Source organism: Ranitomeya variabilis, chromosome 2, assembly GCF_051348905.1.
Source record: "Ranitomeya variabilis isolate aRanVar5 chromosome 2, aRanVar5.hap1, whole genome shotgun sequence".
Classification (NCBI taxonomy): domain Eukaryota; kingdom Metazoa; phylum Chordata; class Amphibia; order Anura; family Dendrobatidae; genus Ranitomeya; species Ranitomeya variabilis.
In genome coordinates this window covers 16,054,712-16,070,904 of record NC_135233.1, presented here as the reverse complement: position 1 = coordinate 16,070,904, position 16,193 = coordinate 16,054,712, and the positions used below count along the sequence as shown (strand labels likewise).

The 16,193-nt window shown below is 50.7% G+C and overlaps 1 protein-coding gene across 2 annotated transcripts in view; it reads right to left on the bottom strand.

The window, feature by feature from the left end:
* The window catches only part of DAAM2 (dishevelled associated activator of morphogenesis 2), a 281,131-nt gene extending 266,360 nt beyond the window's left edge, over positions 1 to 14,771 (bottom strand). For both annotated transcript variants that reach the window (XM_077282013.1, XM_077282018.1), the window contains exon 1: positions 14,587 to 14,771. The gene's annotated coding sequence lies outside the window, so the exon portion shown is untranslated. The remainder of the gene's footprint in view (positions 1 to 14,586) is intronic.
* Positions 14,772 to 16,193: the final 1,422 nt, after the last annotated feature.

Here is a 16,193-nt window from a genome sequence, read left to right as displayed (position 1 = left end):
TCTACATCTACACTCACTGCCTCCTCTACATCTCTCACTGCCTCCTCTACATCTACATTCGTTGCCCCCTCTACATCTGCACTCACTGCCCCCTCTACATCTACACTCACTACCTCCTCTACATCTACTCGCACTGCCTCCTCTACATCTACTCTCACTGATTCCTCTACATCTCTCACTGCCTCCTCTACATCTACACTCACTGCCCCTCTACATCTACATTCGTTGCCCCCTCTATACCTACACTCGCTGCCCCCTCTACATCTACACTCGCTGCCCCCTCTACATCTACACTCGCTGCCCCCTCTACATCTACACTCGCTGCCTCCTCTACATCTACACTCGCTGCCTCCTCTACATCTACACTCGCTGCCTCCTCTACATCTACACTCGCTGCCTCCTCTACATCTACACTCACTGCCTCCTCTACATCTACACTCACTGCCTCCTCTACATCTGCACTCACTGCCTCCTCTACATCTGCACTCACTGCCTCCTCTACATCTACACTCACTGCCTCCTCTACATCTACACTCACTGCCTCCTCTACATCTACATTCACTACCCCTCTACATCTACACTCACTGCCCCTCTACATCTACACTCACTGCCTCCTCTACATCTACACTCACTACCCCTCTACATCTACCCTCACTGCCTCCTCTACATCTACACTCACTGCCCTCTGCATCTGCACTCGCTGCCCCCTCTACATCTACACTCGCTGCCTCTTCTACATCTACACTCACTGCCTCCTCTACATCTACACTCACTGCCTCCTCTACATCTGCACTCACTGCCTCCTCTACATCTGCACTCACTGCCTCCTCTACATCTACACTCACTGCCTCCTCTACATCTACACTCACTGCCTCCTCTACATCTGTACTCACTGCCTCCTCTACATCTGCACTCACTGCCTCCTCTACATCTGCACTCACTGCCTCCTCTACATCTACACTCACTGCCTCCTCTACATCTACACTCACTGCTCCCTCTACATCTGCACTCACTGCCTCCTCTACATCTGCACTCACTGCCTCCTCTACATCTACACTCACTGCCTCCTCTACATCTACACTCACTGCCTCCTCTACATCTACACTCACTGCCTCCTCTACATCTACACTCACTGCCTCCTCTACATCTACACTCACTGCTCCCTCTACATCTGCACTCACTGCCTCCTCTACATCTGCACTCACTGCCTCCTCTACATCTGCACTCACTGCCTCCTCTACATCTACACTCACTGCCTCCTCTACATCTACACTCACTGCCTCCTTTACATCTACACTCACTGCCCCCTCTACATCTACACTCATTGCCACTAATACATCTGCACTCACTGCCCCCTCTACACCTACTCTCACTGATTCCTCTACATCTTTCACTGCCTCCTCTACATCTACACTCACTGCCTCCTTTACATCTACTCTCACTGCCTCCTCTACATCTGCACTCACTGCCTCCTCTACACTCAGTGCCTCCTCTACATCTCCACTCACTGCTCCCTCTACATCTGCACTCACTGCCTCCTCTACATCTCCACTCACTGCCTCCTCTACATCTGCACTCACTGCCTCCTCTACATCTACACTCACTGCCCCCTCTACATCTACACTCACTGCCTCCTCTACATCTACACTCACTGCCCCCTTTACATCTACACTCACTGCCTCCTCTACATCTGCACTCACTGCCTCCTCTACATCTCTTACTACCTCCTCTACATCTGCACTCACTGCCCCCTCTACATCTACACTCACTGCCCCCTCTACATCTACACTCACTGCCTCCTCTACATCTACACTCACTGCCCCCTTTACATCTACACTCACTGCCTCCTCTACATCTGCACTCACTGCCTCCTCTACATCTGCACTCACTGACTCCTCTACATCTGCACTCACTGCCTCCTCTACATCTATACTCACTGCCTCCTCTACATCTCCACTCACTGCCTCCTCTACATCTGCACTCACTGCCTCCTCTACATCTACACTCACTGCCCCCTCTACCTCTACACTCACTGCCTCCTCTACATCTACACTCACTGCCCCCTTTACATCTACACTCACTGCCTCCTCTACATCTGCACTCACTGCCTCCTCTACATCTCTTACTACCTCCTCTACATCTGCACTCACTGCCCCCTCTACATCTACACTCACTGCCTCCTCTACATCTACACTCACTGCCTCCTCTACATCTACACTCACTGCTCCCTCTACATCTGCACTCACTGACTCCTCTACATCTGCACTCACTGCCTCCTCTACATCTATACTCACTGCCTCCTCTACATCTCCACTCACTGCCTCCTCTACATCTGCACTCACTGCCTCCTCTACATCTACACCCACTGCCCCCTCTACATCTACACTCACTGCCTCCTCTACATCTACACTCACTGCCCCCTTTACATCTACACTCACTGCCTCCTCTACATCTGCACTCACTGCCTCCTCTACATCTCTTACTACCTCCTCTACATCTGCACTCACTGCCCCATCTACATCTACACTCACTGCCCCCTCTACATCTACACTCACTGCCTCCTCTACATCTACACTCACTGCCCCCTTTACATCTACACTCACTGCCTCCTCTACATCTGCACTCACTGACTCCTCTACATCTGCACTCACTGCCTCCTCTACATCTATACTCACTGCCTCCTCTACATCTGCACTCACTGCTCCCTCTACATCTGCACTCACTGCCTCCTCTACATCTACACTCACTGCCTCCTCTACATCTACACTCACTGCCTCCTCTACATCTACACTCACTGCCTCCTCTACATCTACACTCACTGCTCCCTCTACATCTGCACTCACTGCCTCCTCTACATCTGCACTCACTGCCTCCTCTACATCTACACTCACTGCCTCCTCTACATCTGCACTCACTGCCTCCTCTACATCTATACTCACTGCCACTCTACAGTTTCCCTTTTTTCATTTTCAGAGCTGAAGATCTGCTACTTTAGATTTTTTCCATTTTTTTTATGTACCTTGACATCAGAATTAAAGCAGAATCCCAGATCATATATATTGCATCTGACACAAGAAGGAAACAAGACGAATGTTAGGTATTAAGCGAATTTCAAGACGCCCCGTGTGGACGCCTCTTGTCATTTGTTCTGTCTCTGGCATCACTTGGGACATTTTTGCTGTTATACTGACCAGAAGCCTCAGCACACAGAGGCCTTTCTTCTTCAGAGAAGCAGCATACATCCAGCAGCTGGGAGGCAGCAAGGGACAACAGTGCCCTCTAGTAGTAGCATCTGGTACTGCAGCCTCTGTGCACTTGTTTAACAATCAGTCCTGAAATTACAGTTTCAGAAACATTTCCTCCAGTTAATAATTCCTCATCAGGCGGTGATTTGCACTGATCCCAGGGCCCCTTTTCCTGTTTCTGGGGTAGTAACCTTCTGGTTTTTTTCTCTGTCACCTGTTGGCTCGCACTTCTTGAAGACATTCTCCTCCAGCTCTGCTATAAACCTTTGGACTCTTCCACAGTGCACATACTTCTCGACGCTGCGCCAAAACCACAAACACCTGCATCTGTTTTCAGATTTCCACAACACTCAGATTTACCATATAAAACATGTAGGGACAGCGGAGGAGCGCACGTCAGCCTTATTAACCCCTCGCAGACGTATAATGCACCGGACCGATGCAGCAGAGCAGAGGTGGTTAGACGCAGCAGAGCAGAGCCTGCCAGGTGCAACTGTGCCAGTTACTTTTGATTGATGCGAAAATATGGAGTTTGTCATGTGGCCATACTCATCGAAACGTCATAGTGGAACCTATTGCTTTACATAGGACTGCAGCTAATTGCTTGAATATTTCTGTGCACCTGCAATACAGTCCCACAGGGGCTGAAGGGGTTAAACTAAAAACAGGTCTTAAATCCATAATTCTCCATACATTCTGGATACATAAGTAAATGGTTCAGATACAAATCGCCGACATTCTATAAAAAACAATTAAAAGGCTGAAGAGCAAACAGATACATTGTAACATAAAATCAGACGTGAACATGAAGCAACATCCGGAGATCAGTAAACTCCAAGTTGTCACTAACAGCTGAAACCAGAGACACGGCCGGCTGCCATAGAGGTACCTAGTGCTGGACCATCGCTGACCACCAGGATCCCACTGGGACACCGACTGGAGGCATGGTAGTCAGAAGACGACGAGCAGACATGCAACAGTGTAGCCAAGCCCAGAGAAGAAACAATGTTACAAGTGTCCGGGGAAACAAGGGAGTCAGTAGCAGAGCCAGCCAGTCCATGTGTTATCTGTGGTGTTACATAGGACTGCAGGTGACATCTACTACATTATCTGTACTCAGAGAGATATCAGTGTGTTATCTGTGGTGCTACATAGGACTGCAGGTGACATCTACTCCATTATCTGTACTCAGATATCACTGTGTTATCTGTGGTATTACATGGGACTGCAGGTGACATCTACTCCATTATCTGTACTCAGAGAGTGATCACTGTGTTATCTGTGCTGTTACATAGGACTGCAGGTGACATCTACTACATTATCTGTACTCAGAGAGATATCAGTGTGTTATCTGTGGTGTTACATAGGACTGCAGGTGACATCTACTACATTATCTGTACTCAGATATCACTGTGTTATCTGTGGTATTACATGGGACTGCAGGTGACATCTACTCCATTATCTGTACTCAGAGAGTGATCACTGTGTTATCTGTGGTGTTACATAGGACTGCAGGTGACATCTACTACATTATCTGTACTCAGAGAGTTATCACTGTGTTATCTGTAGTGTTACATAGGACTGCAGGTGACATCTACTACATTATCTGTACTCAGAGAGTTATCACTGTTATCTGTGGTGTTACATAGGACTGCAGGTGACATCTACTACATTATCTGTACTCAGAGAGTGATCACTGTGTTATCTGTGGTGTTACATAGGACTGCAGGTGACATCTACTACATTATCTGTACTCAGAGAGTGATCACTGTGTTATCTGTGGTGTTACATAGGACTGCAGGTGACAACTACTACATTATCTGTACTCAGAGAGTTATCACTGTGTTATCTGTGGTGTTACATAGGACTGCAGGTGACATCTACTACATTATCTGTACTCAGAGTTATCACTGTGTTATCTGTGGTGTTACATAGGACTGCCGGTGACATCTACTACATTATCTGTACTCAGGGAGTTATCACTGTTATCTGTGGTGTTACGTAGGACTGCAGGTGACATTTATTACATTATCTGTACTCAGAGTTATCACTTTGTTATCTGTGGTGTTACATAGGACTGCAGGTGACATCTACTGCATTATCTGTACTCAGAGAGTTATCACTGTGTTATCTGTGGTGTTACATAGGACTGCAGGTGACATCTACTACATTATCTGTACTCCGTTATCACTGTGATATCTGTGGTGTTACATAGGACTGCAGGTGACATCTACTACATGATCTGTACTCAGTTATCACTGTGTTATCTGTGGTGTTACACAGGACTGAGTGTGGAGGACAGGTGCGCACAATCAGTCACACCCTGCTGGGAGCAGCACCTGTATTGTGAGCTCCAGGACTTCCAGCAGGAGGCCCAGAGTCTGCCTCTCTTCTCCCCAGGGAGAGGCAGGCTTCCTGGGAGGCCGACATGGCTTCCCAGGCTTCTGTTCCCCGGTCTGTGCCGGCGGGGGACAGAGAGCAGCAGCAACAGCAACTGGCCCAAGAGGGACTGAGGAGGTCAGGACGGGTGAGAAGAACCATACCCACCTACTCCAACCCTGAGACGGCTCATCGTCCGCCCAGAGAGGGAGACAGGGGCACCCCAGGCCCCAGGAAGGAGAGCCCAGGAACATCCTGGGGGGAGAGGAGCTCCGGCGAGTCCATGAGTACCTTCTCCTCCCGAGTGGTCGCCATGCTACGTGAGTATGAGGACGCCGGCAAAGCACTGACCGAGCTGAAGGAGGAGCTGCGGGAGGCTCGGATCCTGAATACCCGAGCCTCTAGCAAGGAGAAACCTGTGACCTCCCAGAGGTTAAGAGCCCTCAGAGATGAGGTGGCCCGGTTAGTGCTCCTCCGGGAGGGGATTGAGAAAAGCGCAGGTCCCTTCCTGGAGAGGTTTAAGAACCAGCGGCGGTTCTCAGAAATGAAGGGGTTAAATACCTCAGGAGAACCGCCAGCCGGCGTCCTAAGCGACGAGGAGGAGGAGGACGATGTGGTTGTGACTGGAGTCCTACAAGCTGGAACCAGCCGGGAGAGTGAGCCGCAGAGCCGACAACAGGGAAGCGGCCTCCCGGCACGGCAGAGGACTCCGACAGCACAGGCTGGAGTGTCAGCGGAGGAAGAGGAGGAGGGCGGTCTGCTACAGGAGATCAGACAGCTGGAGTCTCCAGTGAACCTGGACCGCTTCTCCTTCGGTGAGGACGAGCCAGCAGAGGAAACCAAGAAGAGGAAGAAGAAGACGACGGAGACCGCACGGGAGGTGGTGAGTTACAAATATGTACCGATGGATGATGTTACACCTACCACCTCCTGTGTAAACCCCACCAAACCTAAACGCACGGGCTCTGCAGTGGGTCTGGGGCATAGGCAAGGTGGGGAGAGGAGGAGGACGTCCGGCGGTGCTGCCGTCTGTGCGGGGAACAGTGCAGGGGGCGAGGCTGTGGAGGTACTCACGGCGCCGGACATAGGGGACCCCGAGGAGTTTCCCTCCCTGCCCTCTGCGGCTAAGCCGGTTATCACCGGGGCTGAGGGGGGTGAGGTGGGTGTCCACGCCGTTGCGAAAGGGGGACGGTGTGGGCAGACTCCATCCCTGCTCCCAACGGCTGTGCCGGCCGACGCCGGGGCTGTGGGGGGCAGGTCTGAGGAACATGGTGCGGCGAAAGGAGGGCGCACTGTTGTGACAGGGGCGCAGTGCGCCTTAAAGGAGAACAGGCACGCAGCTGTGACAGGAGAGCAGCGTGTCCAAAAAGGACAGAAAAAGGATAAATCATCTGCAGGGAACAAGAGGCGCCCTGCTGTGACAGGGGGACAGAGTGCTCCAGCGCCCCAGCATGACACCAGGACCGCGAAGTCTGTGGGTGCGGGGCAGGCGGCGCCCCCCAACGAGCAGCGGGCCCAAAATAATAAAGTGCAAACTGCTGCAGTGGGGGGGCAAGGCGCTCCAAGGACACAACAGAGAGTCAGCACCAATCAAGGGAAATCGAGTGTGGTGCTGCACCCCTCCCCCGGTCCGGCAGGTGTGAGTGCAGAGAAGCTAGCAGACACAAGTGAGGAAGGAATGGATGTGACTGTGGCAGGTGCAGAGAACACTGGGACAAATGGTGGTGACAATACAGGTAATAAAATGACGGGAAGTGGTGGCAGTGGTAAGGGGAATGAAAGGAGCTGTGCAGGAAATGATGGGAGTAGTAGTGGAGTGAATGATGGGAGTAGTGGTGGAGTGAATGGTGGGAATAGTGGTGGAATGAATGATGGGAGCAGTGGTGGAGTAAATGATGGGAGTAGTGATGTTGCAAATGATGGGAGTAGTAGTGGAGTGAATGGTGGGAGTAGTGATGTTGCAAATGATGGGAGTAGTGGAGGAGTGAATGAGGAGAGCATTACTGGTGTTGGTGGAGGGGAAGCAGGTAGTGGTCCTGCTGCCTCCCCAGCGGTGGCGGGGGCTTCGGCCCCAAGCTATTCAGCAGCTGTCACTGCTGGGGGTAGTAGTGCGCCCTTGTCTGGTGACCCTGAGGATGGTGACTTGCAGCAGCGCTTCCTGGACGCCCTGAGGAGAGGGGAGAGTTCCATCAATGTAGAGGGGAGGGAGGTTGATCTGTCTTTCTGGATAGAGAGACACGGTCTTTCCGCCTTCCGAGATAGAGGGGCAGAGACTGTCTGGTCTCTGCCGACACCGGGGCAGAGGAGTAACCGTAGGAACGTGGCCCGTCTCCAGTGGGTAAGCAAGGATGCCTGTCCTGATCGGTCAAAGGTTGCTGAGCTCCTGCTGGGGATGGGCTTCGTGGCATATGACATCTTCGCCTTGATCCATCCCTATGGGACCTCCTACTTCGATGTCAGCTTCGTGAGACCGGAGGGCCTTGAGCTTTTCTGGTCTCGCCATGAGCTGGCTCGGGGTCGCCCCGAATGGCAGGGTTTCCTCGCTGTGGCAATATCCCGCCAGAACTCAGTCAGGAAGGTGACCGTTTTGACCAGTAACGAGTCACTTTCCTGTGTAGACATCTCCACCTGGGTTGGACGATACGGCGACATCGTCGGTATTCCCGAGAAGACCCTCGATGAGCATGGTATCTGGTCAGGAGCCTGGACCTTCATGGTGAAATTGAAGGTTTCAGGAAACACCGTTACCCATATCCCTTCCTCAACATTTTTGGGGAGGGACAGGATCTTGATTTTCTACCGGGGGCAGCCTAAGGTCTGTCACAGGTGCGGCAGCCCCACACACTTCAGTGCGCAGTGTACCACCCAGAAATGCGCACTGTGTGGGGACCTCGGCCATCTTGCTGCTACCTGTGGCAGGATTAGGTGTAACCTGTGTGGTGACCTCGGTCACCCGTTCAGTCGCTGTCCGCGTTCCTTTGCCAATGCGGTCCTGAAAGCGGCGAGTGCGGGACAGGCGAAAGCCGGGACTAATCTCGCCGGTGAAGGGACCAGCAGAGGCGGAGGAGGCAGGGAACCGGTGAGGAGCAGGCTGCCGCCATCCAATATCAGGCGGCAGGAGCAGCGCCATGGGAAAAGGGGGCAGGGAGTAATGACCCTAAACTCTGACCCGGGTGCTCCACTTGCAGCTGAGGATCCTAAAGACAGCGAATTGAGCGAGGAAGTCAAGAGACTTGAAAGAGAGGAGCAAAAGGACGCCATGTCTGCCCAGGAACCTTCATCCGGTGACAGTCTGGATGAGGGAGAGGGGGAGTGGTCACAGCAAAAGAAAAAGGGTAACAGGAAAACAACTAAGGATAAGAGGGGGTCCGGGCCTCGAGCCTCCTCCTCGGAGTGCGACCCCTCTGACTCCGTAGCCCTGATCCAGGTGCCATTGGAAGGTCCAGCCGCCCCCCCTCTGGTGGATCTCTCTAACCGGTTCCGGGCCCTCCAGGACTCCCCTCCAGAGGGGGGCGATGGGGACCCGGGACCGGAGGTTGCGGACAACGTTGTTGGGGCTCAGGAGGTCGCTGGGTCTTCTTCTCAGGGGGCAAATACAAAGCCTTCTGGGGGGGGGACTACCTCGGGACCACCAGACAAGGGCCAGAGTGTATGTAAGGAGAGAATGGATGAGTCAGTTTGTCTTAAGCGCACTAAAAACTCATCATTGTCAGAGGAAGAGGGTGAAACTGTTGGGGGTGGGAAGAAAAAGGCTATCTAATTCAATCAATCATGATGGCGGCACCCACCCCGTTGACGCTGGCAACCATTAATGTTGCCAGCATAAAGTCAGAAGCGGCAAGGTACACGGCCTTTCATTTTCTCGGCCAACTTGACGCCGACATTTTGTTTTTGCAGGAGACCAGGTTGACCGACCTATCAACCATGCATAAAGCAAGGCGGGAGTGGAGGCACGGGCCCTCCTACTGGTCTCTCGCGGCCGAGCCGTATAGCGGGGTGGCGGTCCTTTTTAAGACCGCAGTGGTTGAATGCAGACGATTGATCGAGTTAGAAATGGGGAGATGCTTGATCCTAGATGTCTCCATGGGGGGACAGGAGCTTCGGCTCATTAACATCTACAGTCCCCAGTCCAAGTGGGACCGCAAGTGTCTCTTCATGAAGATCAAACCTTACTTATTTTCGAGTCGGCAGGTGGTCTTTGGAGGGGATTTCAACAATGTCACGAGACCCTGTGATAGAGGAGGTTCCGTAGACCGGCTGGCTTACGATTGCGTCGCGCTAAATAGGATAGTAAGTGAGGCACGCCTGGTGGATGTCCACATCCGGCACAACACAGGCCACGCGGGGTTCACCTATTTTAGAGGTAGTCAGTGCAGGTCTAGGATAGACAGGTTTTATTTGAAGGAGGAGGCCGTTTCCTCGCCGTTGTCGGTTGTGGAGGTGGAATTCTCCGATCACTGTTTGATTATGTTTTCTCTGAGCGTTACAGAGACTCCTCGGATGGGAAGAGGTTATTGGAAGCTGAATTCGTCACTCCTTGAGGAAGAAGCTGTAAGACGGTCCTTTGAGGAATTTCTTCAGAGCCAGGTACCGCTGCTGGGCCTAAGTAACACTAAGTCGGAGTGGTGGGAGATGTTCAAACATCGGGTGGCGAGATTCTTCCGGCAACTCTCGAACCTCAGAAGCCTGAACAGGGATCGCCTGTATCAGAGCCTGAGGAGGAAACTCGAGCAACTTGTCTCGACTGGGGGTAGCCGCGAGGCGATCTCCAGTGTGAAATCCTTGCTAAAGAGGTGTCAGTACGATAGGCACGCATCTTTGGTTTTTGAGAGGGACTACGGGAAGTACTACTCGCCCGACCCCTACAGAAGCTGCAAGATGTCAGTGAATAGTAAGATAGTGACGGGGCTGATGGACAGTACGGGATCCCTGAGAAGGTCCAGATCAGGGATCTTGGAGGTCGTCAGTTCATACTACTCGCACCTCTTGGGAAGGAAGGAACTGGATCGTGACAGGATGTCGGCTTTCCTGGCTGAAGCTGTTCCTGAGCCAGGGGCTGACCTCTCGCTGGGCGGTTTGGCAGAAGCGATCAAAGAAGAGGAAGTGAGACTGGCGATCGATGGGCTCCGGCCCAAAAAATCGCCAGGTCCGGATGGCTTAACATCCGAGTTCTTTAAGACCTTTAGGGACTCCTTGGTCCCCCTCTTGACTCAGGTGTTTAATGAGTGTCTCTCCTCGGGCACTCTGCCGAGATCATTAAGGAGGTCGGCTCTGATCATTTTGTCAAAGGGTAAGGATCCATCACGCATTGAGAATTGGCGTCCCATATCACTTCTCAATGTGGACAGGAAGGTTTTGGCTAAGATACTCTTCAACAGGCTGGTGAAATTTGCGCCGCGGCTCCTTTCGGAGGCCCAGCACTGTTGCGTTCCTGGCCGTAGCACTTTCAGTGCTGTTCTGGGTGTCCGAGAGGCCGTGGAGCAAGGCAGGGCGGGCCTTTGGAAGGGGTTCTTGCTGACCCTGGATCAGGCAAAAGCCTTTGATCGGGTTGACCACGAGTACCTCTGGTCCACTCTTTTGAGGTATGGTCTGCCTGGAGGGTTTGTGGACTGGCTTAAGACCTTGTACGCAGGGGCTGAGACTTTCCCTCTGGTAAACGGGTGGATTGGACAACCTTTCGGGGTAGAGTCCGGTGTCCGCCAGGGCTGCCCTCTTAGCCCTTTGCTTTACGCGTTTGCGATCGATCCCTTCCTCAGAAGGGTCGATTGTGGGCCGTTGGCGGGGGTGGGGATGGGCGGGGTGGCGCCGGAGGCTATCCTGAGGGTAGTGGCCTACGCGGATGACGTCACGGTCTTTGTTTCTTCGCAAGAGGAGGCGATGGTGGTGATGTCAGAAGTGGAGAGCTACTCGGAGGCATCCGGGTCCAAGGTCAACCAGGACAAGTGTGAGAGTCTCTGGCTGGGAGGCGGGGATCCCGCGTTTGATCTTCCGGACACCCTCCCCGAACCCCAAGAACATGCCAAAGTCCTAGGCATCGAATTTGGCCAGGGTGATTACCCCACGAAAAACTGGGAAGGCAGAATCAAAGGTGTCGCCCAAAGAGTGGACCAATGGAAGGGTTGGTCTTTGACCCTGAGGGAAAGGGTTGACCTGTGCAAAGCTTTCCTGCTCCCCTTGCTAATCTACCTGGGCAGCGTCTGTGTCTTACCAGAGCCTCTCTGGACACGGGTCTACAGTCTGTTCTTCCAGATGTTATGGGGGAATAGACTGAATCTAGTCAAACGAGAGGTCACTTACCGCACGAGGAGACTAGGGGGGTTGAATATGGTAAACCCCGTGGTGTTCCTAGTGAACACCTTTTTGAAAGTTAACGTGGCAAACCTCTGGAAAGAGAGGGCTCCTCCGTGGGTATTCTCCTGCAAGGGATGGTTTCAGCCTTTCTTCCAGGAATGGGAGACAGGGGGAAGATTGAAGGATCTCCGCACACCGCACGGGCATCTCCCGGCTTATGTTACCCCGGTTCTGAAAATGATGCGCCGGTGGGGTCTGGGAATGTGGGAAGTGAGGTCCCTCCCGAGGAAACTCCTCGACATGCGGGTCTTGCTTTCGCATTTTCAGAGACCATTGGTCCTCAAGGACTGCCCAAGTCGGGATCTAGAGGTTGGGTTAAGTTTGCTAAATTCTAGCAGGATCCCCAAGAAGTATTGGGACTTGACTTGGCGCTGCTTCCAAGGTAAGTTGTATGTGAAGGACAATTTGAAGCACAGGAGCTCCGTGGACAGGAATTGTCCCCGTGAGGCTTGCGCTACCATGCTGGAAAGCATGGAGCACTTCCTGCTTCATTGTCCTTTTAATACAGAGGTGTACAACAGGCTGGGCGCTTCCATTGGTTGGCCGCGGCTGGCCACTCTGTCCTATGCCGAGTGGGCCTATGGAGCGTTCAGAGACCTCGGGAGAAGGGACCGAGCCACTTTATTCTTAGTCAGCGCAGTGGTCAGGTACTTCACGTGGAATGCACGAGTTTTAGTTTCGACGCAGCATAAAATCCTCCGTGTAGATGAAGTTTGTAGCAGCATCCTAGGTGCCCTGGTGAAGGTGCGTTCTCTGGAGTGCGAAAGACTGGGTGCCCGGAGGGCGGCCCATCTCTGGAGGGGTTTCTCCTTCGGGGTGCCTTAGTCCGTTAGCGCTCCTATATCCTGGTGGTGGGCTGATATCTTTACACCCTAGATTTTTGTTTTGTATCTCTGTTCCCTGAATAGAAGGTTTGCAGGCATCGAACTTGAGCCTTGGGTGGTGAGTATGTAGGTTGTGAAGTTGGTTTATGTATATATTGTATATAGTGTATTGTATATATTGTATATAGTGTGTATAATAGAGGGTCTTAGTTAGGTTGGGTGGGGGATTGGGGGGTTTCAACAGCGGTGATATGAGACTGATCTGGCCTGGCCCAGGCCCCGCCTGGGGAAAAACTTTGGGGCCTGATCCTAGCTCGGATAATTCCTGAACTTTGTGGCCAGAGCTGGATCAGGGGTGGCGGGATAGTTAGTGTAGGTGTGTGTATATATATATATATATATATAAAATTAAAAAAAAAAAAAAAAAAAAAAAAAAAAAAAAAATATAAAAAAAAATTTTTAATAATAATTTTGTATAGTGTATTGTATTTAGGTTTGTTGTAGGGTGTATGTGGCGGTGCAAGCGGGTGGCTGTAAGGTAAGGCAGTGGGACCAGTAGGGTTTTGCTGTGTTTGCGGCGTTGTATAAATCTGTATATAATGTGTTTATAGTGTATATATTGTTTATAATATTATATATAGGACGGTGTGAATGTAGTTGGGGTTGTATATAGTAGTATGAATGAAGCTGGGCCGGGGGTCTTGTAGGATTTTATTACTATTTATAATTTTTACAGGGGTATTAATGTAAGTTATGAGTATTTTGTTTGTTGTCTTTTCTTTTTGCTTTCTTTATTTAATTGGAATTTTCTTTCTTGTCCCTGATTAGTAGGTTTCTTTTTTGTCTTTTGTGGCCGTCTGATTGGAGCTTTGTTCTTATGTTTTGTTTTGTTGTGTTCTATTTGTAGTGTATCATAGTTAGTGTCATGTGAAAGTATTTTATTTAATAAAAGACTCACTGTTATCTGTGGTGTTACGTAGGACTGCAGGTGACATTTATTACATTATCTGTACTCAGAGTTATCACTTTGTTATCTGTGGTGTTACATAGGACTGCAGGTGACATCTACTGCATTATCTGTACTCAGAGAGTTATCACTGTGTTATCTGTGGTGTTACATAGGACTGCAGGTGACATCTACTACATTATCTGTACTCCGTTATCACTGTGATATCTGTGGTGTTACATAGGACTGCAGGTGACATCTACTACATGATCTGTACTCAGTTATCACTGTGTTATCTGTGGTGTTACATAGGACTGCAGGTGACATCTACTACATGATCTGTACTCAGGTACCTCTGTGTTATCTGTGGTGTTACATAGGACTGCAGGTGACATCTACTACATGATCTGTACTCAGTTATCACTGTTATCTGTGGTGTTACATAGGACTGCAGGTGACATCTACTACATGATCTGTACTCAGTTATCTCTGTGTTATCTGTGCTGTTACATAGGACTGCAGGTGACATCTACTCCATTATCATATCTGAATAAAGGGCCACTTACAGGCAGGTAGGGGTCAGGTTCGGCTCTGCTCCATCCACAGCTCTCCCAGGTGTCAGCAGCACAACATACACTGATCCCCCCTGTCCTCCTCCCCTGTCCTCCTCCCTGGCTGCTCTGCCCCCGGTGATGCCCTGCCCGGCAGCAGGAGGGTTAATGCCGCTCAGGCTCCAGAGCTCTATCTGCTCCACTTGTTTATGCAGCTGTTCAGATTTGGGGAAGAACAGGACAAAATACAGAAGCAGAGATGGGCAGAGGAGGGGAAGCAGAGGCCTTACCGGTGGTGCCAGGCTCGGGGGTCTCAGGCTGCCGGTGAGTCCATCCCAGGGCACAGGAGGCAGGGGCAGCGCTGCTGTGCAGAGCCAGGGTGTGTGTGCACTGCAGAGGAGCACATCAGCAACTGCTGCCTGCCATTCCAGAGCTCAGGCAGGAGGCTGGGCCGGGCGCTGCTACTGTGCAGCACGCCTTAAAGGCACATCGCTACTGCCAGCACAGGAGGGGCGCCCTGCCATCAGCTGCACAGGGAACTGATGAGATTGATACATTGTAACCATGGCTGCAGCAAGAGGCAGGGGCAAACATTCCCTGCATGTATCACACATAGGAATATCATCATTCCCTGCATGTGTCACACATAGGAATATCATCATTCCCTGCATGTATCACACATAGGAATACTATAATTCCCTGGATGTAGCACACATAGGAATATTATCATTCCCTGAATGTATCACACATAGGAATATTATAATTCCCTGAATGTATCACACATAGGAATATTATAATTCCCTGAATGTATCACACATAGGAATATCATCATTCCCTAAATGTATCACACATAGGAATATCATCATTCCCTGGATGTATCACACATAGGAATATCATCATTCCCTGCATGTATCACACATAGGAATATTATGTAAGGCTGCAGTAGCATCGTACACAGTGAAGAGGCAGTGACCCACAAAGTTCCAACACAAAATTCTCTTTAATGTGTTTCCTCACAGCATTAAAGTCCAATTCACATAAATGCATATAACTTCAGTGTATATTATCAGTGTTCAGTTTACACCAATTCATAGCAATACACAGGGGTGGATTAAGGGTAGCCAGGGCCCCGGGCTGTTCAGACACTGTGGCCCCCCGGTCATGTGACGGGGTCATCATATACCTGAACCAGATTATTCCAGAAAAATAGTTGCTGTGTGAAACTATAACCTGTCAAACATCCATTGATCTAGTCAATTTACCCTTCGGTTAGGAAGAAAAAAAACACAATACTATCACCATAAGTGCCAGTATTCACAGGAGATCTGTACTTAGTATGCAGTGTCTGTGTAGAGGTAATACAGTGATCACAGGAGCTCTGTATATAGTATACAGTGTATAGTGTCAGTGTATAGGTAACACTGACTCACCAGTGACGTCTCTAGGTGAAGTCCTTCATCTTTCATCCAGCACAGACTAGACAGATGTGTGTCCAGCAATCTGCCCCAGTGTCTCCAGCATACAGTGCCTTGCAAAAGTATTCGGCCCCCTGGAACTTTTCAACCTTTTCCCGCATATCAGGCTTCAAACATAAAGATACAAAATGTAATTTTTTGGTGAAGAATCAACAACAAGTGGAACACAATTGTGAAGTTGAACGAAACTTATTGGTTATTTTAAATTTTTGTGGAAATTCCAAAACTGAAAAGTGGGGCGTGCAATATCTCAATATAGTCAATATCTCCTCTGATGATCTAACTAATTAAACACTGGGTGAGATTGTCAGTTATTATCAGGGCCGCCATCAGGGCATTATTGCCCTGACCGGCGTATGGGGCCCGGTGGGCAGAGGGGGCCCGCATCGGCAGGCTAAACCGGGCCCTTAGCGGCGCTGCAG